The sequence below is a fragment of the Bos grunniens genome, chromosome 10 (genome assembly GCF_055505025.1).
Source record: "Bos grunniens cultivar Pamir isolate PY7600 chromosome 10, Bosgru_T2T1.0, whole genome shotgun sequence".
Classification (NCBI taxonomy): Eukaryota; Metazoa; Chordata; class Mammalia; order Artiodactyla; family Bovidae; genus Bos; species Bos grunniens.
This window is the reverse complement of record NC_141174.1, coordinates 25,849,335-25,871,356: the sequence shown is the minus strand read 5'-3', so window position 1 is coordinate 25,871,356 and position 22,022 is coordinate 25,849,335. Positions and strand designations below refer to the sequence as shown.

The 22,022-nt window shown below is 38.5% G+C and overlaps 1 protein-coding gene and 1 pseudogene across 33 annotated transcripts in view; one reads left to right on the top strand and one right to left on the bottom strand.

Annotated features, from left to right (window-relative positions):
* Positions 1-22,022, top strand: part of FUT8 (fucosyltransferase 8) — a 361,102-nt gene that overhangs the window by 50,732 nt on the left and 288,348 nt on the right. For 22 of the 33 annotated variants that reach the window (XM_086320236.1, XM_086320227.1, XM_086320238.1 and 19 more), the window contains one exon: positions 3,650-3,747. The exons of 10 other annotated variants lie outside the window; for them this stretch is intronic. The gene's annotated coding sequence lies outside the window, so the exon portion shown is untranslated. Of the gene's footprint in view, positions 1-3,649; positions 3,748-18,874; positions 18,916-22,022 lie in introns of those variants that run through there. One more of the 33 variants, XM_086320216.1, reaches the window with a different exon arrangement.
* Positions 1-22,022, bottom strand: part of LOC147364170 (UDP-GalNAc:beta-1,3-N-acetylgalactosaminyltransferase 1-like) — an 87,354-nt pseudogene that overhangs the window by 3,382 nt on the left and 61,950 nt on the right.

Here is a 22,022-nt window from a genome sequence, read left to right as displayed (position 1 = left end):
ACATCAAGGCTGTATATTGTCACCCTGCTTATTTAACTTATATGCAGAGTACATCATGAGAAACGTTGGACTGGAAGAAACACAAGCTGGAATCAAGATTGCTGGGAGAAATATCAATCACCTCAGATATGCAGATGACACCACCCTTATGGCAGAAAGTGAAGAGGAACTAAAAAGCCTCTTGATGAAAGTGAAAGTGGAGAGTGAAAAAGTTGGCTTAAAGCTCAACATTCAGAAAACAAAGATCATGGCATCCGGTCCCATCACTTCATGGGAAATAGATGGGGAAACAGTGGAAACAGTGTCAGACTTTATTTTTTTTTGGGCTCCAAAATCACTGCAGATGGTGACTGCAGCCATGAAATTAAAAGACGCTTACTCCTTGGAAGGAAAGTTATGACCAACCTAGATAGCATATTGAAAAGCAGAGACATTACTTTGCCAACAAAGGTTCGTCTAGTCAAGGCTATGGTTTTTCCTGTGGTCATGTATGGATGTGAGAGTTGGACAGTGAAGAAGGCTGAGCGCCGAAGAATTGATGCTTTTGAACTGTGGTGTTGGAGAAGACTCTTGAGAGTCCTTTGAACTGCAAGGAAATCCAACCAGTCCATTCTGAAGGAGATCAGCCCTGGGATTTCTTTGGAAGGAATGATGCTGAAGCTGAAACTCCAGTACTTTGGCCACTTCATGCGAAGAGTTGACTCATTGGAAAAGACTCTGATGCTGGGAGGGATTGGGGGCAAGAGGAGAAGGGGACGACAGAGGATGAGATGGCTAGATGGCATCACTGACTCTATGGACGTGAGTCTGAGTGAACTCCGGGAGTTGGTGATGGACAGGGAGGCCTGGCATGCTGCGATTCATGGGGTCGCAAAGAGTCGGACATGACTCAGCGACTGATCTGATCTGATCTGATCTGATCCCTTCTGAACTCTGATGTTTGTCTTTTCATGTTGGTGACCCTGCTGCGCTCTACTTTGAATTTCCCTGCCTGCAGTAGTGTCTGTAACATGTCTCTTAGCAGAAAATTAAGGTGTATGTAGGCTTATCTAGCTTGTTTTCTTCTCTCAGAGAATGAAGATCTACACTAATTGTTGTCCAGTGTCTGGAAACTGTGCTGTCATCTGTTTTGCCTAGTTTTGCAGTTGTTTACTGACTAAAGAGAAATCTGGTACCAGTTACTTCATGACAAAGTATGAATCCCATAATACTGAATTATTGTGGGAGGTTGGTGAAGTTTTGTGAAGGTTTTGTGAAGTTGGTGAAGGAATCACAATGAGCCTTGATGATTTTGTAGTTAATGGCCATTTAAGAATTGTCAGTTTATGGGCCCTGGGGTAGTTGACTTGGGAGTGGTTTGTCCTTTTCAGTGAGAATTTCCAGAAAAGATAATGTAAATTGTAAAGTGTCAGTTGCTCAGTTGTATCTGAGTCTTCGGACTCCATGGAATGTACCCTGCCAGGCTCATCTATCTGTCCATGGGATTTCCCAGGCAAGAATACTGGAGTGGGTTGCCATTTTCTTCTCCAGGGCATATTCCTGACCCAGGGATCGAACCTGGGTTTCCTGCGTTGCTGACAGATTCTTTACTGTAAGACAGTATAGAAATGTGCTTGCTTTTGGTTTAGAATTATTTATTAAATGTTTTTATAGGCTCTTGTGTCTCAGAATAAATTTTCGACTCTTGGAATTTAGAATGAACATAGTTGGATTACTTTTGGGGAGATGGAACTGGTAATGATTCTTCTGTATTATTTCTAATCATCAGAAATTGGTTTCAAAATGGCTTTGCTGTCAGAGAAAGACTACATCTGACAATTTGAAAATAATCTCATGTTGTAACAACAGTAAATTAACTGGCAGAAAGACATGTTTCCATAGAGTGTTTTGTGTCTTTATGTTATTCTTGGGTTTTTCTACTTGGTGAGCTGCACATATGTACACACTCAGTGAACATATGACGTGTGAATCTTCATTCAGACCATTTCACTTGTTAGTCAATCATAGTGATTACTTTCTGTGTGTCAAACATGTTACTAGATGATGGAGAAGAGGTGACAAAAGAAGTAGGAGATAGTGTTGCTAACCAGAAGACTATATGAGATGACACATATCAAAGGAAACAAAATATTCTTGCAGAGATTAATGGAGTACAGAATGATTTTATCAGCTCTCAGGCAGGAATGAGGAGCTGCATTTTGAAAGTTGATGAATATGCATTGATTAACAAAGAGGATAAGGGAGGAAAAATCTTTCTTTTAAAAAGAAGGAATGCTGTGTTGCATGGTGACAGCTGAGAATGACAGAATTGTTCTGTGGAAAGCAAGCAAATTAAATTGACTTGAATGAAAGTTTGTGTAGAATATAGTCAGAAATTAGATTGTAGAGCTAACTGAGGTATAGGGATGTAGATGATTTCAAGCTTTGGTCTGGAAAGAGATGTTTCTGACTGACCTTGTGTTAAGATGTAGACAAAATTAAGAATTTTGTGTTCACAAAGCAGTTTTATAGGTGCAGATTTATTTTAAGATGAACTATGAAGCAAATTAAGACAGTGTTACTATGTTTGAATATAATTTGCAAAATGAAAGGCTGTTTCTTAGTGGGATTTGAAAGGCATTGTTGATATTGTTCAGTCGCTCAGTCATGTCCGACTCTGTGACCCTGTGGATTTCAGCACACCAGGTTTCCCTGTCCTTCACCTTCTCCTGGAGTTTGCTCAGACTCTTGTCCGTTGAGTTGGTGATGCCATCCAAACCATTTCCGTGCTCTGTTGTCCCTTTCTCCTCCTGCCTTCAATCTTTGCCAGCCTCAGGGTCTTTTCCAGTGAGTCGGCTCTTTGCATCACGTGGCTAGGGGTGGAGCTTCAGCTTCAGCATCAGTCCTTCTAATGAATATTCAGGGTTGATTTCCTTTAGGATTGACAGGTTTGATCTACTTGCACTCCAAGGGACTCTTAAGAGTCTTCTCTGACATCACCGTTCAAAAGCATCAATTCTTTGGTGCTCAGCCTTCTTTATGGTCCAACTCTTACACCCGTATGTGACTACTGGAAAAACCATAGCTTTGACTATATAGACTTTTGTCGGGAAAGTAATCACTCTGCTTTCTAATACGCTGTCTAGGTTTGTCGTACCTTTTTTTCCAAGGAGCAGGCATCTTTTAATTTCACAGCTGCAGTCACCACAGTGATTTTGGAGGCCAAGAACATAAAATCTGTCTCTGCTTCCATTGTTTCCTCATTTATTTGCCATGAACTGATGGGACCAGATGCCGTGAGCTTAGTTTTCTGAATGTTGAATTTTAAGCCAGCTTTTTCACTCTTCTCTTTCACCTTCATCAAGAGGCTCTTTAGTTCCTTTTTGCTTTCTGCCATAAGGGTGGTGTCATCTGCGTATCTGAGGCATATTGAAAGGTGTAGCTTGCAGAATAAGTGAATATGCAAAATTTTTACATGTTATGAGTGGCTACATAAGGGAAAAAAAGGGGACTTTTAGAAAGTATATAAAAGGGGACTTTAGAAAAGTATATAAAGTATATAAAAGTTACATAAGGGGGAAAAAAAGGGAACTTTAGAAAAGTATATAATGGTAACTGAAGTTTGAATAGGACAGAGGTTCATAGTATATATGTATATTTTTTGTTCCAGGTTGCTGCTTTTTCTAAGAGAGCACCCATGACCCTGATGGTGTTTCCAGTTTTGATAAAGAGTTCTATTGCAATTATTGATTAACTGAACAAATTCAGGTTAGTAGATTTTGTGGACAGTACTTCTCTTTTCCAATTATATGTTAATATTTTTAGAAATGGATAATTTTGTATTTAAAGTTACATATGTATACACCAGTGAAGTAGAAAGGCCAAGTCAATTTAAACTTCTCCTGAATTATGTACCTACCACGCTACCTATTATGTACAATTTGCAGTGCATAAAATGAAAAATGTTTTATTTCCTATTTAATAGTTTTTTACTTTAAGGTGCTAGGTAAGTTGTGGGTGAATATTGTATACTGTACCTTTTCATCCTGTGGCATCTTTAGTGCTGAAAATAAACTACTCATCTTAAAATTGTTTGAAACTTTTAGTAGCTTATTTAGAAAGATTTCATTCTTATTCATATTTCAGTTATACATTCAGATTTTTATTTTTTTTATTTTTTTTAAGTCTGTGAATTTTGACAAATATATGTTCATTACCATAATCTTCTAAATTCACTCTTGTTGCCTTTTTGTAGTCAACCTCTCTCTGCATCTCAATCCCTAGCAACCACAGATCTGTTTTTTTTGTCCCTGTAGTTTACTTTTTCCAGTATACCATTTAAATGAAATCATTTAATGTGTAGCTTTTAAAATCTAGCTTCTTTCATTTAGCATAATGCATTTGCATTTATCCATGTTGTGTGTACCAGTAGCTCATTCTTTTTTGTTACTGAGTAGTATCCTATTGTATGGATATACTGCAGTTAGTTCCCTGGTGGCTCTGACAATAAAGAATCCTCCCCCAGGGTAGGAGACCCAGTTGTAGTTTTTGAGTCCGGAAGACCCCCTGGAGAGCGGAATGGGTTTCCACTCCAGTATTCTTGCCTGGAAAATTCCGTGGACATAGGAGCCTGGGGTCCATGGGGTGGCAAAGAGTCAGACATGATGAGCGACTAACACTATCCATCTATCTGTCTATATACATATACAGTTAGTTTATCCATTCACCATATGATGGACATGTGGGGAGTTTCTAGTTTTTGGTGATTATTGCAGTCGTGCTTTCTTCCTTTTTAATCCTGTGATAAAATGCACATAAAATTTACCTTAACCATTTTTAAATGTACAGCTCAATGGTGTTAAGTATATTCACATTGTTATGTAGCCGTCACCACCATCCATCCTCATAACTTTTCATCTTGTAAAACTGAAACTCTATACCCATTAAACAATAAAACAATAACTCTCCATTCTCTGCTCCCCCAGTCCCTGGCAACCAGCACGATACTTTCTGTCTTTATGATTTTGACCATTCTAAGTACTTTATATGAATGGAATTATACAGTAATTTTCTTTCTATGACTGACTCATTTCACTTAGTGTAACGTGCTCAAGGTACATCCATTTGTAGCATATTGCAGTTTTCTTCCCTTTTTACGTTTGAATAATATTGTGTGTATATATCACATTTTGCTTATCTACTCATCAGTTGATGAACATAGTTGGGTTGCTTCCGTGTTTTAGCTGCTGTGTATTCACAGCCACTGTGTGGCTGTGAACATGGGTGTACAGTGATCTCTTCAAGGCCCTGCTTTTATTTCTTTTTGTGTATATGCTCAGAAGCAAAATTGCTAGATCATAATTCTATTTTTACTTTTTTTGAGAACCACCATACTGTTTTCGACAGGAGCTACACCATTTTATATTTCTGCCAGTAGTGCACAAGGCTTCCAGTTTCTTCACGTCCTTGCCAGTGCTTATTATTTTCTTTTTTTTTAAGTAACCATCTTAATGGTTATGATGTGGTATTGTACTTTAGTTTTCATTTGTGTTGCCCTAATGATTGCTGACATTGAGCATCTTCTCATGTTATTTCATGTTGGTAATTTACATATCTTTGGAGAAATGTTGTTTCAAGCCCTTTTCTCAATTTTGAGTCATGCTGGTTTGTTGTTGAGTTCTAGGGTAGTTCTTACATATTCTGGATATCAATTTCTTATCAGATATATGATTTCCAAGTATTTTATCCTATTCTGTGGGTTGCCTTTTTATTCTATGCATAGTATCTTGTGCACAAAATTTTTAATTTTCATAAAGTCAAATTCGTTTTTTAATTTCTTTTTACATGTGCCTTTGGTGTCCCCCTGTCCAAGAAATCATTGTGAAATTCAGTGTCCTGATGCTTTTGTGCTTTGTTTCTTCTAAGAGTTTTATTATTTAAGTCTTACATTTAGGTTCTTCATCCATTTTCAGTTAATTTTTGTATATGGCATTAGGTGTGTGGACCAGTTTCCCCAGCACTCATTTGTTCAAAAGACTTACTTTTTCCCCATTGGATGGTCTTAACACCCTTATCAGAAATCATTTGAGCGTGTACGTGTGAGTTTATTTCTAAGCTCTCTTTCACTAGTCCGTGTGTCTGTCTTTTTGACAGTGCTGCACTGTTTTGATTACTGTAGCATTCCAGTGAAATTTTGAAATCAGGAAGGGTGAATCCTCTAGTTTTTCTTTTCTTTTTCAAGATCTTCTTGGCTCTTCGAGGTCCCTTGAGAGTCTATGTGAATTTTAGGATCCTTTTTTCTCTTTGTGCAAAATTCTTTGGGATTTTGATAAGCGTTGCATAGAATCTGTAGATTGTTTTGGGTAGTATTGACATTTTAGCAATATTAAGTCTTTTAGAATATTAACGTGAGATTTATTTCCATTTATTTATGTCTTCTTTAATTTCTTTCAGCAATGTTTTATAGTTTTCATTGTACAAGCCTTTTACCTCCTTGGGTAACTTATTTCCTAAGTATTTTGTTCTTTTTTATACTACTGTCAATTAAGTTATTTTTGTAATTTTCTTTTTCAGTTTGTTCATTGTTTGCGTATAGAAACACAACTGACTTTAGTCTTAGTATCTTTTTTTGCTGAATTCATTTATTACTTCTAACAGTTGTTTTGGTGGAGTCTGTAGGGTTTTCTACATAGAAGACCACATTATCTGCAAGCAGAGATAATTTTATTTTATCCTTTTCAGTCTGAATGCCTTGTATTCTTTTTCGTAATTGCTGTCACTTGAGCTTTCGGTGCTGTAGCCAATAGAAGTGATGAAAGTGAGCATTCTTACCTTGTTCCTGATCTTACAGGAAAAGCTTTTAGTTTTTCACCATTGAGTATGTTGTTTGCTGTGAGCTTTTCATATATGGCTTTATTATGTTGAGGTAGTTTCCTTCTATTCCTATTTAATTGAGTGTCTTTGTCATGAAAGGATGTTGAATTTTGTAAAACACTTTTTGTGTGTTAGTTGAGATGATTATGTGAGTTTTTCCTTCATTTTGTTGATGTGGCATATTATATTAATTTTTGTATGCTATGCTCTCCTTAGTTGCAGGAATAAATTCCACTTGTCATGGTATATAATATATTTACTGTGGAGTCATACAGTTTAAAATAAAAATGTGATTATATATTCTTTATTAAAACAGTGTTACTTGTTTTTAAAGAGATCATAATGATTTAACTATTGCCTTTTTGGATTGGGGGTTGCATTTCTTTTTTAAAATGTCATTAAAAATTAATTAGAAAAAACTTAACAGATCATATGGGTATGGGAAGAGACTTGCAACTTATGATCTTTTTTTTTAAATGATCATTTTGAGTATAGAAAGAGAGGTGATGAAAATTATAAGATGGGGGTATATTGGAACTTATGTGTTGTCCTTATTATGGAAAAATCAGGTAGCTTTCCTCAGTATAGTGGTAGATCAGAAATGTACAAATTTTTATGTAGTTAACCCTCATATAGGGAACTCCAAGAGTTACCTGTTTAGAAAAGTCAAGTATTTGTAAGAATTCTTCTGTCTTAAAAATGTATGTAAAAAGGACAAAGGTTGGTCATGAAAAGTTAATTTAAACTTTCTTGAATGAATACTTGGGATGAAAATGATGGAAACTGTCATTCTGCCTTGGGGAAATTAAATTAGTAATATGAAAGATTAGCTTATTTAGTGGTATCAAAAAGCTATTTGAATATTTACAAGGAATATCTAGTTCATTATGTGCTACAGAAATAAAAATATTTTGAGCAAAATGTCATGCTTAGATTCAGAAAATGTTGGTTTCAATTTCAACTCCAAAGCCTGAACACTAAAAAAAGAGTCAATGTGACTTTGAACTGTTCTCATGTTTTTGCGTATCTTTAGATAAATTATATAACTTTCATAGTCTCTGTTGGATAAGTGGTATGCTATATTATGTTCTCAGGGAACATTTCAGAAATAGATAAAACATTTTAGGCAGAGACAGAGCATTTTAAAGATGTTCCTGAGAGAATATTTGTTCATTGGGCATATTCAACACAGAGTCAGAGATGATGCTATGCTCAGAAGTTCTTCAGGATTTGAGCTCTTTTGTGAGTGTCTTATTAATTAGTTATCTGGCATAACTTTATAATAAACATAAAAAACATTTGTTGTTGTTCAGTTGCTCAGTCGTGTCTGACTCTTTGCAACACCACATGGACTGCAGCACTCCAGGCTTCCCTGTCCATCACTATCTCCCAGAGCTTGCTCAAACTCATGTCCATTGAGTCAGTAATGCCATCCAACCATCTTATCCTCTGTTGTCCCCTTCTCCTCCTGCCTTCTATCTTTCCCAGGATCAGGGTCTTTTCCAGAGTTTCAAAAACATTACTGAAAGCCAAATATTAGAAAAAGGGATGAATTTCTAGTTTGTAGGAATACTGATTCCATTTGCTGAAGAGCATGTCATGAAATTTTAAGGCAAATATGTAGTTCCTAAGATGGGCGGGTCACAGTGGAGAGATCTGACAGAATGTGGTCCACTGGAGAAGGGAATGGCAAACCACTTCAGTATTCTTGCCTTGAGAACCCCATGAACAGTATGAAAAGGCAAAATGATAGGATACTGAAAGAGGAACTTCCCAGGTCAGTAGGTGCCCAATATGCTACTGGAGATCAGTGGAGAAATAACTCTAGAAAGAATGAAGGGATGGAGCCAAAGCAAAAAGAATACCCAGCTGTGGATGTGACTGGTGATAGAAGCAACGTCCGATGCTGTAAAGAGCAATATTGCATAGGAACCTGGAATGTCAGGTCCATGAATCAAGGCAAATTGGAAGTGGTCAAACAAGAGATGGCAAGAGTGAATGTCGACATTCTAGGAATCAGCGAACTGAAATGGACTGGAATGGGTGAATTTAACTCAGATGACCATTATATCTACTACTGCAGGCAGGAATCCCTCAGAAGAAATGGAGTAGCCATCATGGTCAACAAAAGAGTCTGAAATGCAGTAATTGGACGCAATCTCAAAAATGACAGAATGATCTCTGTTCGTTTCCAAGGCAAACCATTCAATATCACAGTAATCCAAGTCTGTGCCCCAACCAGTAACGCTGAAGAAGCTGAAGTTGAACAGTTCTATGAAGACCTACAAGACCTTTTAGAACTAACACCCAAAAAAGATGTCCTTTTCATTACAGGGGACTGGAATGCAAAAGTAGGAAGTCAAGAAACACCTGGAGTAACAGGCAAATTTGGCCTTGGAAAATGGAATGAAGCAGGGCAAAGACTAATAGAGTTTTGCCAAGAAAATGCACTGGTCATAACAAACACCCTATTCCAACAACACAAGAGAAGACTCTATACATGGACATCACCAGATGGTCAACACCGAAATCAAATTGATTATATTCTTTGCAGCCACAGATGGAGAAGCTCTATACAGTCAGCAAAAACAAGACCAGGAGCTGACTGTGGCTCAGACCATGAACTCCTTATTGCCAAATTCAGACTGAAATTGAAGAAAGTAGGGAAAACCACTAGACCATTCAGGTATGACCTAAATCAAATCCCTTATGATTATACAGTGGAAGTGAGAAATAGATTTAAGGGCCTAGATCTGATAGATAGAGTGTCTGATGAACTATGGAATGAGGTTTGTGACATTGTACAGGAGACAGGAATCAAGACCATTCCCATAGAAAAGAAATGCAACAAAGCAAAATGGCTGTCTGGGGAGGCCTTACAAATAGCTGAGAAAAGAAGAGAAGCGAAAAGCAAAGGAGAAAAGGAAAGATATAAGCATCTGAATGCAGAGTTCCAAAGAATAGCAAGAAGAGATAAGAAAGCCTTCTTCAGCGATCAGTGCAAGGAAATAGAGGAAAACAACAGAATGGGAAAGACTAGAGATCTCCTCAAGAAAATCAGAGATACCAAGGGAACATTTCATGCAAAGATGGGCTCAATAAAGGACAGAAATGGTATGGACCTAACAGAAGCAGAAGATATTAAGAAGAGGTGGCAAGAATACACAGAAGAACTGTACAGAAAAGATCTTCACAACCCAGATAATCACAATGGTGTGATCACTCACCTAGAGCCAGACATCCTGGAATGTGAAGTCAAGTGGGCCTTAGAAAGCATCACTACGAACAAAGCTAGTGGAGGTGATGGAATTCCAGTTGAGCTACTCCAAATCCTGAAAGATGATGCTGTGAAAGTGCTGCACTCAATATGCCAGCAAATTTGGAAAACTCAGCAGTGGCCACAGGACTGGAAAAGGTCAGTTTTCATTCCAATCCCAAAGAAAGGCAATGCCAAAGAATGCTCAAACTACTGCACAATTGCACTCATTTCACACGCTAGTAAAGTAATGCTGAAAATTCTCCAAGCCAGGCTTCAGCAATATGTGAACCGTGAACTTCCTGATGTTCCAGCTGGTTTTAGAAAAGGCAGAGCAACCAGAGATCAAATTGCCAACATCTGCTGGATCATGGAAAAAGCAAGAGAGTTCCAGAAAAACATCTATTTCTGCTTTATTGACTATGCCAAAGCCTTTGACTGTGTGGATCACAATCAACTGTAGAAAATTCTGAAAGAGATGGGAATACCAGACCACCTGACCTGCCTCTTGAGAAACCTGTATGCAGGTCAGGAAGTAACAGTTAGAACTGGACATGGAACAACAGACTGGTTCCAAATAGGAAAAGGAATATGTCAAGGCTGTATATTGTCACCCTGCTTATTTAACTTATATGCAGAGTACATCATGAGAAACTCTGGACTGGAAGAAGCACAAGCTGGAAGCAAGATTGCTGGGAGAAACATCAATCACCTCAGATAAGCAGATGACACCACCCTTATGGCAGAAAGTGAAGAGGAACTAAAAAGCCTCTTGATGAAAGTGAAAGAGGAGAGTGAAAAAGTTGGTTTAAAGCTCAACATTCAGAAAACAAAGATCATGGCATCCGGTCCCATCACTTCATGGGAAATAGATGGGGAAACAGTGGAAACAGTGTCAGACTTTATTTTGGGGGGCTCCAAAATCACTGCAGATGGTGACTGCAGCCATGAAATTAAAAGACGCTTACTCCTTGGAAGGAAAGTTATGACCAACCTAGATAGCATATTGAAAAGCAAAGACATTACTTTGTCAACAAAGGTCCATCTAGTCCAGGCTATGGTTTTTCCTGTGGTCATGTATGGATGTGAGAGTTGGACTGTGAAGAAGGCTGAGCGCTGAAGATTGATGCTTTTGAATTGTCGTGTTGGAGAAGACTCTTGAGAGTCCCTTGGACTGCAAGGAGATCCAGCCAGTCCATTCTGAAGGACATCAGCCCTGGTATTTCTTTGGAAGGAATGATGGTAAAGCTGAAATTGCAGTACTTTGACCACCTCATGCGAAGAGTTAACTCATTGGAAAAGACTCTGATACTGGGAGGGATTGGGGGCAGGAGGAGAAGGAGACAACAGAGGATGAGATGGCTGGATGGCATCACTGATTCGATGGACTTGAATCTGAGTGAACTCCGGGAGCTGGTGATGGACAGGGAGGCCTTGCCTGCCTCGATTCATGGGGTTGCAAAGAGTCGGACATGACTGAGCAACTGAACTGAACTGAAAGTCTATTAGAATTTCATGTACCTACATTCTCAAGTAGACGATTGAACTTCTTGACGGTGAGGGTCATTTTAGATTTTGGTGTTTTCTGAAAGAATTATTTCTACTGCAAATATTACTACTTGCTGAACTGATGATTTAGTGGACTTCTTTGAGTTCATTAGAGCATCATTTCATCCGTGGATTCTTTAAGATTGTCAGGGCAAGAAGTAGGAAGTTAATTTTCTGAAATCATGAGAAAGTAGAATCAATCAAAACTGTCAAAACCGGACTTGTAGAACTGTTAAGTGACATGGACCTTAAGGAACATTTAGTCTAATACCTGTATTTTTTTTTTTTGTAAATAGGAAAGTGGAGACCTGGAGAGGTGAGCTGATAAGATTTAGTCACACAGCTCTCTGGAGACATGTTATGTAGTGCTCATTTTACTCATTATCCTGCCTCTCTTCCTCCAGGGATCATTGCTTGATCTTAGAGTTGAAATAAAGTTAAATTGCTCAATTTACAATTGTTTATTTAAAAAACTCAGTTTTAATTTCTCTTTCAACTGATTTGTTAAAACAGGTTACTGTTGAAAGGGTATGAGATATGATCTTCATTTTCAAACAGATGCAAAAATATGCTGATATTAAATATGTAGCTAGAAAAATCTAGCAAATTATTTTTTATTTTTCAACAACCTTAAAATTTTATGTGGATTAATTTAAAATGTATAATATTAAATGAGACCCAAAGTTTTACAAATTTTAGATAAATTTGGACCTTAGATTTCTTGGTTAAAAATCTAAGTACTCTAAAATGTGGATTATATTCTGCTCTTGAGGATTTCATTTAATAATTGTATTTACAGGTAAAATTGGTGAAGTTCAGAACTAGTAAACAGTTTTCTTTTTTTCTTCTTCCTTTTTTTAAAATTTTGGCTGCACTGCACAGCAGGAGGATATTAAGTGTCCTGAGGAGGGACTGAACCTGTGCCCCCTGCCGTGGAAGTGCAGAGTATTAACCACTGAACCTCCAGGCAAGTCCCTGTTTTTCTTTTTTTTCATGAGCGCTACTAAACCTAGAAAATTAGCAAACAAAATAAAAACCCTCATTCAGTATACTCTTTTGGAAATGTAATAGTTTAAAATAAAAGTAAGAATCAAACATATAATTATTTACTTTTGCGTAGTTGATATACAGGCTTGTTGAGAGAGACTGTTTAAGACACACAGAGTGGTTTTAGGTTATACAGGTAGTATACCTTTTTGTCTAAATGTTTTCTTCCTGGAACATTTTCTACTCATTGCTTTATACTAACTTCATCCTGATTTCCTAAAGTCTCTAGCCCTTTAGGACAAGGGAGATACCTATTGAGAGGTGATTCTCCATGATCTCTTATGCTTCAGCACATCTTCTGAGCCAGAGGCATTGGCAGCTTTTGTTTAGGGCCCTCTTTTGAAAGAAATTTGCATCGCTAACAGCCTGAGAAGATAGAAATGGTATTTCCATAACAACAGAGGGCAGATTTCCTTACTGTCCAGGATAATCAAGATAATCTCTCTTGGGAAAAGGTGGGATATTTTTGCTTGCAACTCCTTTAAAATATTGACGGTTCTTAGGTTTCAGCTTTCTTCTCCTGTAATGTAACTCACTGTGTGTGCAGCATCACCTGGCTTATCTTTGTATTGCCCTTTAGGAATTGGAGCTTGGGGAACCAGTGCGAAAGATGATAACATTGGCTACAGCTGTTGTTTTGAGTAGTAAACTTCTCTTTGTTTCTGACCCAGGGGTATCATATTTTCTGCCAGGATTATCTGATACTGGCTCACCAGATATTACACTAACACAACCTGTTGATAAAGTTGAGTTTATTGCTTACTGTGGTAAAGGAGAATACCACCTTGACAGATATTTGATAATACCTTAAAAGGGCAAAGTCAAGGTAAAAATTTTAGAATTTGAAGTTTGATTTTATTTGAGTCTTGCAATGGTGATGATGGAGCTTGATTAATACTGAGTAAGTATCATGAATATCAATACAACAATTTAGAATTGATCAAAACAGCGATGCAAGGATTTAAACTGTTGATGCTTTCTGTTGGAGTCTTGATGAGTCTTTTGTGAAATTTCTATAATCAAGTTATGTTCCCGCAAGAATCTCCTGGAATAGTAGAGTATGCTAGTGAAGACACTGGACTAGTAAAGCCAGGCTCATGTAAACAGAAAGGGGTGTGTGCGTGTTTGTGTGTAGGTGTTTTAGTTTCCTAGGGATGCTATAACAAATTGCTGTGTAATTAGTGACTAATTAGTCACTTAAAAGAATAGCCTCTAGGGGAATAATTGTTTCCTCTTTTCGAGCTTCTGGTATTTTTAAGCAATCTTTGGTGTTTCTTGGCTTGTGGCAGCATACCTTTAATCTCTACCTCCATCTTCACATGGTGGTCTTCCCTCTGTGTGTACGTGACTCTTTGTTACTCTCTGGACTGTAGCCTGCCAGGCTCCTCTGTCCATGGGCTCCTCCAGGCAAGAATACTGGAATAGGTTGCCGTGCCCTCCCCTAGGGGATCTTCCCTCTGTATCTCTGTCCAAATTGCCTTCTTTTTATAAGGATACCAGTCGTTGGATTAGAACCCACCCTAATCCAGTATGACCTTATGTTACCTTGATTACATCTGCAGAGATCCTGTTTCCAAGTGAGGTCAAATTCACATGTTCCAGTGGTTATAAATTTGGGGGGTGGGTAGTATTAAATGCATTGCAGAGTATATGGTTTCAGTTCTGTGTTCAGTCTGTGTGTGGCTAGATACTTTTGGTTCTCAGTAGCCATGAAACTCTCACAGTCTCATTGCTTTGCATGCATGTAGGATAGAAATCTCAGGCTCATCAGAGTTGTTGACAACAGCATGGTATATTGTGGAAGGAATACCAGTATGGAAGTCAAGATGCTTTGGTTCTAGTTTCTGTCCAGTTAGTCAGTCAATTTGGTCGCTCAGTCGTGTCCCACTCTTTGCGACCCCATAGACCGCAGCACACCAGGCCTCCCTGTCCGTCTCCAACTCCCTGAGTTTACTCAAACTCATGTCCATTGAGTCTGTGATGCCATCCAACCATCTCATCCTCTGTTGTCTCCTTCTCCTCCCGCCTTCCATCTTTCCCAGCATCAGGGTCTTTTCAAATGAGTTAGTTCTTCTCATCAGGTGATGGTGGAGAGTTCTGACAAAATGTGGTCCACTGGAGAAGGGAATGGCAAACCACTTCAGTATTCTTGCCTTGAGAACCCCATGAACAGTATGAAAAGGCAAAATGATAGGATACTGAAAGAGGAACTTCCCAGGTCAGTAGGTGCCCAATATGCTACTGGAGATCAGTGGAGAAATAACTCTAGAAAGAATGAAGGGATGGAGCCAAAGCAAAAAGAATACCCAGCTGTGGATGTGACTGGTGATAGAAGCAACGTCCGATGCTGTAAAGAGCAATATTGCATAGGAACCTGGAATGTCAGGTCCATGAATCAAGGCAAATTGGAAGTGGTCAAACAAGAGATGGCAAGAGTGAATGTCGACATTCTAGGAATCAGCGAACTGAAATGGACTGGAATGGGTGAATTTAACTCAGATGACCATTATATCTACTACTGCAGGCAGGAATCCCTCAGAAGAAATGGAGTAGCCATCATGGTCAACAAAAGAGTCTGAAATGCAGTAATTGGACGCAATCTCAAAAATGACAGAATGATCTCTGTTCGTTTCCAAGGCAAACCATTCAATATCACAGTAATCCAAGTCTGTGCCCCAACCAGTAACGCTGAAGAAGCTGAAGTTGAACAGTTCTATGAAGACCTACAAGACCTTTTAGAACTAACACCCAAAAAAGATGTCCTTTTCATTACAGGGGACTGGAATGCAAAAGTAGGAAGTCAAGAAACACCTGGAGTAACAGGCAAATTTGGCCTTGGAAAATGGAATGAAGCAGGGCAAAGACTAATAGAGTTTTGCCAAGAAAATGCACTGGTCATAACAAACACCCTATTCCAACAACACAAGAGAAGACTCTATACATGGACATCACCAGATGGTCAACACCGAAATCAAATTGATTATATTCTTTGCAGCCACAGATGGAGAAGCTCTATACAGTCAGCAAAAACAAGACCAGGAGCTGACTGTGGCTCAGACCATGAACTCCTTATTGCCAAATTCAGACTGAAATTGAAGAAAGTAGGGAAAACCACTAGACCATTCAGGTATGACCTAAATCAAATCCCTTATGATTATACAGTGGAAGTGAGAAATAGATTTAAGGGCCTAGATCTGATAGATAGAGTGTCTGATGAACTATGGAATGAGGTTTGTGACATTGTACAGGAGACAGGAATCAAGACCATTCCCATAGAAAAGAAATGCAACAAAGCAAAATGGCTGTCTGGGGAGGCCTTACAAATAGCTGAGAAAAGAAGAGAAGCGAAAAGCAAAGGAGAAAAGGAAAGATATAAGCATCTGAATGCAGAGTTCCAAAGAATAGCAAGAAGAGATAAGAAAGCCTTCTTCAGCGATCAGTGCAAGGAAATAGAGGAAAACAACAGAATGGGAAAGACTAGAGATCTCCTCAAGAAAATCAGAGATACCAAGGGAACATTTCATGCAAAGATGGGCTCAATAAAGGACAGAAATGGTATGGACCTAACAGAAGCAGAAGATATTAAGAAGAGGTGGCAAGAATACACAGAAGAACTGTACAGAAAAGATCTTCACAACCCAGATAATCACAATGGTGTGATCACTCACCTAGAGCCAGACATCCTGGAATGTGAAGTCAAGTGGGCCTTAGAAAGCATCACTACGAACAAAGCTAGTGGAGGTGATGGAATTCCAGTTGAGCTACTCCAAATCCTGAAAGATGATGCTGTGAAAGTGCTGCACTCAATATGCCAGCAAATTTGGAAAACTCAGCAGTGGCCACAGGACTGGAAAAGGTCAGTTTTCATTCCAATCCCAAAGAAAGGCAATGCCAAAGAATGCTCAAACTACTGCACAATTGCACTCATTTCACACGCTAGTAAAGTAATGCTGAAAATTCTCCAAGCCAGGCTTCAGCAATATGTGAACCGTGAACTTCCTGATGTTCCAGCTGGTTTTAGAAAAGGCAGAGCAACCAGAGATCAAATTGCCAACATCTGCTGGATCATGGAAAAAGCAAGAGAGTTCCAGAAAAACATCTATTTCTGCTTTATTGACTATGCCAAAGCCTTTGACTGTGTGGATCACAATCAACTGTAGAAAATTCTGAAAGAGATGGGAATACCAGACCACCTGACCTGCCTCTTGAGAAACCTGTATGCAGGTCAGGAAGTAACAGTTAGAACTGGACATGGAACAACAGACTGGTTCCAAATAGGAAAAGGAATATGTCAAGGCTGTATATTGTCACCCTGCTTATTTAACTTATATGCAGAGTACATCATGAGAAACTCTGGACTGGAAGAAGCACAAGCTGGAAGCAAGATTGCTGGGAGAAACATCAATCACCTCAGATAAGCAGATGACACCACCCTTATGGCAGAAAGTGAAGAGGAACTAAAAAGCCTCTTGATGAAAGTGAAAGAGGAGAGTGAAAAAGTTGGTTTAAAGCTCAACATTCAGAAAACAAAGATCATGGCATCCGGTCCCATCACTTCATGGGAAATAGATGGGGAAACAGTGGAAACAGTGTCAGACTTTATTTTGGGGGGCTCCAAAATCACTGCAGATGGTGACTGCAGCCATGAAATTAAAAGACGCTTACTCCTTGGAAGGAAAGTTATGACCAACCTAGATAGCATATTGAAAAGCAAAGACATTACTTTGTCAACAAAGGTCCATCTAGTCCAGGCTATGGTTTTTCCTGTGGTCATGTATGGATGTGAGAGTTGGACTGTGAAGAAGGCTGAGCGCTGAAGATTGATGCTTTTGAATTGTCGTGTTGGAGAAGACTCTTGAGAGTCCCTTGGACTGCAAGGAGATCCAGCCAGTCCATTCTGAAGGACATCAGCCCTGGTATTTCTTTGGAAGGAATGATGGTAAAGCTGAAATTGCAGTACTTTGACCACCTCATGCGAAGAGTTAACTCATTGGAAAAGACTCTGATACTGGGAGGGATTGGGGGCAGGAGGAGAAGGAGACAACAGAGGATGAGATGGCTGGATGGCATCACTGATTCGATGGACTTGAATCTGAGTGAACTCCGGGAGCTGGTGATGGACAGGGAGGCCTTGCCTGCCTCGATTCATGGGGTTGCAAAGAGTCGGACATGACTGAGCAACTGAACTGAACTGAAAGTCTATTAGAATTTCATGTACCTACATTCTCAAGTAGACGATTGAACTTCTTGACGGTGAGGGTCATTTTAGATTTTGGTGTTTTCTGAAAGAATTATTTCTACTGCAAATATTACTACTTGCTGAACTGATGATTTAGTGGACTTCTTTGAGTTCATTAGAGCATCATTTCATCCGTGGATTCTTTAAGATTGTCAGGGCAAGAAGTAGGAAGTTAATTTTCTGAAATCATGAGAAAGTAGAATCAATCAAAACTGTCAAAACCGGACTTGTAGAACTGTTAAGTGACATGGACCTTAAGGAACATTTAGTCTAATACCTGTATTTTTTTTTTTTGTAAATAGGAAAGTGGAGACCTGGAGAGGTGAGCTGATAAGATTTAGTCACACAGCTCTCTGGAGACATGTTATGTAGTGCTCATTTTACTCATTATCCTGCCTCTCTTCCTCCAGGGATCATTGCTTGATCTTAGAGTTGAAATAAAGTTAAATTGCTCAATTTACAATTGTTTATTTAAAAAACTCAGTTTTAATTTCTCTTTCAACTGATTTGTTAAAACAGGTTACTGTTGAAAGGGTATGAGATATGATCTTCATTTTCAAACAGATGCAAAAATATGCTGATATTAAATATGTAGCTAGAAAAATCTAGCAAATTATTTTTTATTTTTCAACAACCTTAAAATTTTATGTGGATTAATTTAAAATGTATAATATTAAATGAGACCCAAAGTTTTACAAATTTTAGATAAATTTGGACCTTAGATTTCTTGGTTAAAAATCTAAGTACTCTAAAATGTGGATTATATTCTGCTCTTGAGGATTTCATTTAATAATTGTATTTACAGGTAAAATTGGTGAAGTTCAGAACTAGTAAACAGTTTTCTTTTTTTCTTCTTCCTTTTTTTAAAATTTTGGCTGCACTGCACAGCAGGAGGATATTAAGTGTCCTGAGGAGGGACTGAACCTGTGCCCCCTGCCGTGGAAGTGCAGAGTATTAACCACTGAACCTCCAGGCAAGTCCCTGTTTTTCTTTTTTTTCATGAGCGCTACTAAACCTAGAAAATTAGCAAACAAAATAAAAACCCTCATTCAGTATACTCTTTTGGAAATGTAATAGTTTAAAATAAAAGTAAGAATCAAACATATAATTATTTACTTTTGCGTAGTTGATATACAGGCTTGTTGAGAGAGACTGTTTAAGACACACAGAGTGGTTTTAGGTTATACAGGTAGTATACCTTTTTGTCTAAATGTTTTCTTCCTGGAACATTTTCTACTCATTGCTTTATACTAACTTCATCCTGATTTCCTAAAGTCTCTAGCCCTTTAGGACAAGGGAGATACCTATTGAGAGGTGATTCTCCATGATCTCTTATGCTTCAGCACATCTTCTGAGCCAGAGGCATTGGCAGCTTTTGTTTAGGGCCCTCTTTTGAAAGAAATTTGCATCGCTAACAGCCTGAGAAGATAGAAATGGTATTTCCATAACAACAGAGGGCAGATTTCCTTACTGTCCAGGATAATCAAGATAATCTCTCTTGGGAAAAGGTGGGATATTTTTGCTTGCAACTCCTTTAAAATATTGACGGTTCTTAGGTTTCAGCTTTCTTCTCCTGTAATGTAACTCACTGTGTGTGCAGCATCACCTGGCTTATCTTTGTATTGCCCTTTAGGAATTGGAGCTTGGGGAACCAGTGCGAAAGATGATAACATTGGCTACAGCTGTTGTTTTGAGTAGTAAACTTCTCTTTGTTTCTGACCCAGGGGTATCATATTTTCTGCCAGGATTATCTGATACTGGCTCACCAGATATTACACTAACACAACCTGTTGATAAAGTTGAGTTTATTGCTTACTGTGGTAAAGGAGAATACCACCTTGACAGATATTTGATAATACCTTAAAAGGGCAAAGTCAAGGTAAAAATTTTAGAATTTGAAGTTTGATTTTATTTGAGTCTTGCAATGGTGATGATGGAGCTTGATTAATACTGAGTAAGTATCATGAATATCAATACAACAATTTAGAATTGATCAAAACAGCGATGCAAGGATTTAAACTGTTGATGCTTTCTGTTGGAGTCTTGATGAGTCTTTTGTGAAATTTCTATAATCAAGTTATGTTCCCGCAAGAATCTCCTGGAATAGTAGAGTATGCTAGTGAAGACACTGGACTAGTAAAGCCAGGCTCATGTAAACAGAAAGGGGTGTGTGCGTGTTTGTGTGTAGGTGTTTTAGTTTCCTAGGGATGCTATAACAAATTGCTGTGTAATTAGTGACTAATTAGTCACTTAAAAGAATAGCCTCTAGGGGAATAATTGTTTCCTCTTTTCGAGCTTCTGGTATTTTTAAGCAATCTTTGGTGTTTCTTGGCTTGTGGCAGCATACCTTTAATCTCTACCTCCATCTTCACATGGTGGTCTTCCCTCTGTGTGTACGTGACTCTTTGTTACTCTCTGGACTGTAGCCTGCCAGGCTCCTCTGTCCATGGGCTCCTCCAGGCAAGAATACTGGAATAGGTTGCCGTGCCCTCCCCTAGGGGATCTTCCCTCTGTATCTCTGTCCAAATTGCCTTCTTTTTATAAGGATACCAGTCGTTGGATTAGAACCCACCCTAATCCAGTATGACCTTATGTTACCTTGATTACATCTGCAGAGATCCTGTTTCCAAGTGAGGTCAAATTCACATGTTCCAGTGGTTATAAATTTGGGGGGTGGGTAGTATTAAATGCATTGCAGAGTATATGGTTTCAGTTCTGTGTTCAGTCTGTGTGTGGCTAGATACTTTTGGTTCTCAGTAGCCATGAAACTCTCACAGTCTCATTGCTTTGCATGCATGTAGGATAGAAATCTCAGGCTCATCAGAGTTGTTGACAACAGCATGGTATATTGTGGAAGGAATACCAGTATGGAAGTCAAGATGCTTTGGTTCTAGTTTCTGTCCAGTTAGTCAGTCAATTTGGTCGCTCAGTCGTGTCCCACTCTTTGCGACCCCATAGACCGCAGCACACCAGGCCTCCCTGTCCGTCTCCAACTCCCTGAGTTTACTCAAACTCATGTCCATTGAGTCTGTGATGCCATCCAACCATCTCATCCTCTGTTGTCTCCTTCTCCTCCCGCCTTCCATCTTTCCCAGCATCAGGGTCTTTTCAAATGAGTTAGTTCTTCTCATCAGGTGATGGTGGAGAGTTCTGACAAAATGTGGTCCACTGGAGAAGGGAATGGCAAACCACTTCAGTATTCTTGCCTTGAGAACCCCATGAACAGTATGAAAAGGCAAAAAGATAGTTTCTGTCTCACTGTTAACTATAATAGCTTGGAAAAGTTACGGTCTTCTCCAGCTATTAGTTTCTCAATGGGTAAAAGGGGAGGTTTGAAAGAAGAGAATAGGAATGTATCTCTGAGAGCCTTTCTAGCTCTCAGGTTCTAAAGTTCTGTAATTGTTGAGTGTCTGCTGTATACCGTATTGGTATTAGTTTTGTTGGAGTGACAAAATTAAAAAAAGAAATAGAGAATGCTTTAAGTGCTGATCTGATGTATTCTGCCCTGTGAATATAGCCTTATTTATATTTTGTTTGCTTGAGTTAAAATCATTAGTGAAGATATTGGGTAAACATGGAATTACCCCATTCTAGTCCATTCCATTCTCTCTGACTTACTGTATTTTATTTTTCAGTCTGAATGTTGTATTTAGAATAGAGTCATTCTTCAGGTCAGTTAGTTCATTTAAAGTTAGAAAAATGTTTTGTTGCTCTACTCTGTCAGCTGAGTTCAGAAAATGAAATAACCTTTTCTGAAGCAAGCATGATGTAGACTATGGATGTATTTGATTCCTTTTGTGATTCACAGTCTTCACTTTCTATGTAGTATTTATTTTTTTGATTTTTGGATGCTTGAAAATCTAGAAAATTTCTTTCCCCTCCTCCCCAGCTACTCCTGCAATTCCGTAGGAAAAAAAGCAAGGAAGGAAGACCATGTTGAACACATTTTCCTTTTTTTAAATATTATTTATTTTTTATTGAAGTATAATTGACTTACAGTGTACTAGTGGAAAGTGATTAGTTGTTTATTCAGTTTCTTTGACCAGTATAGGCCTATTCACATGATCTGTTTCTCCTTGT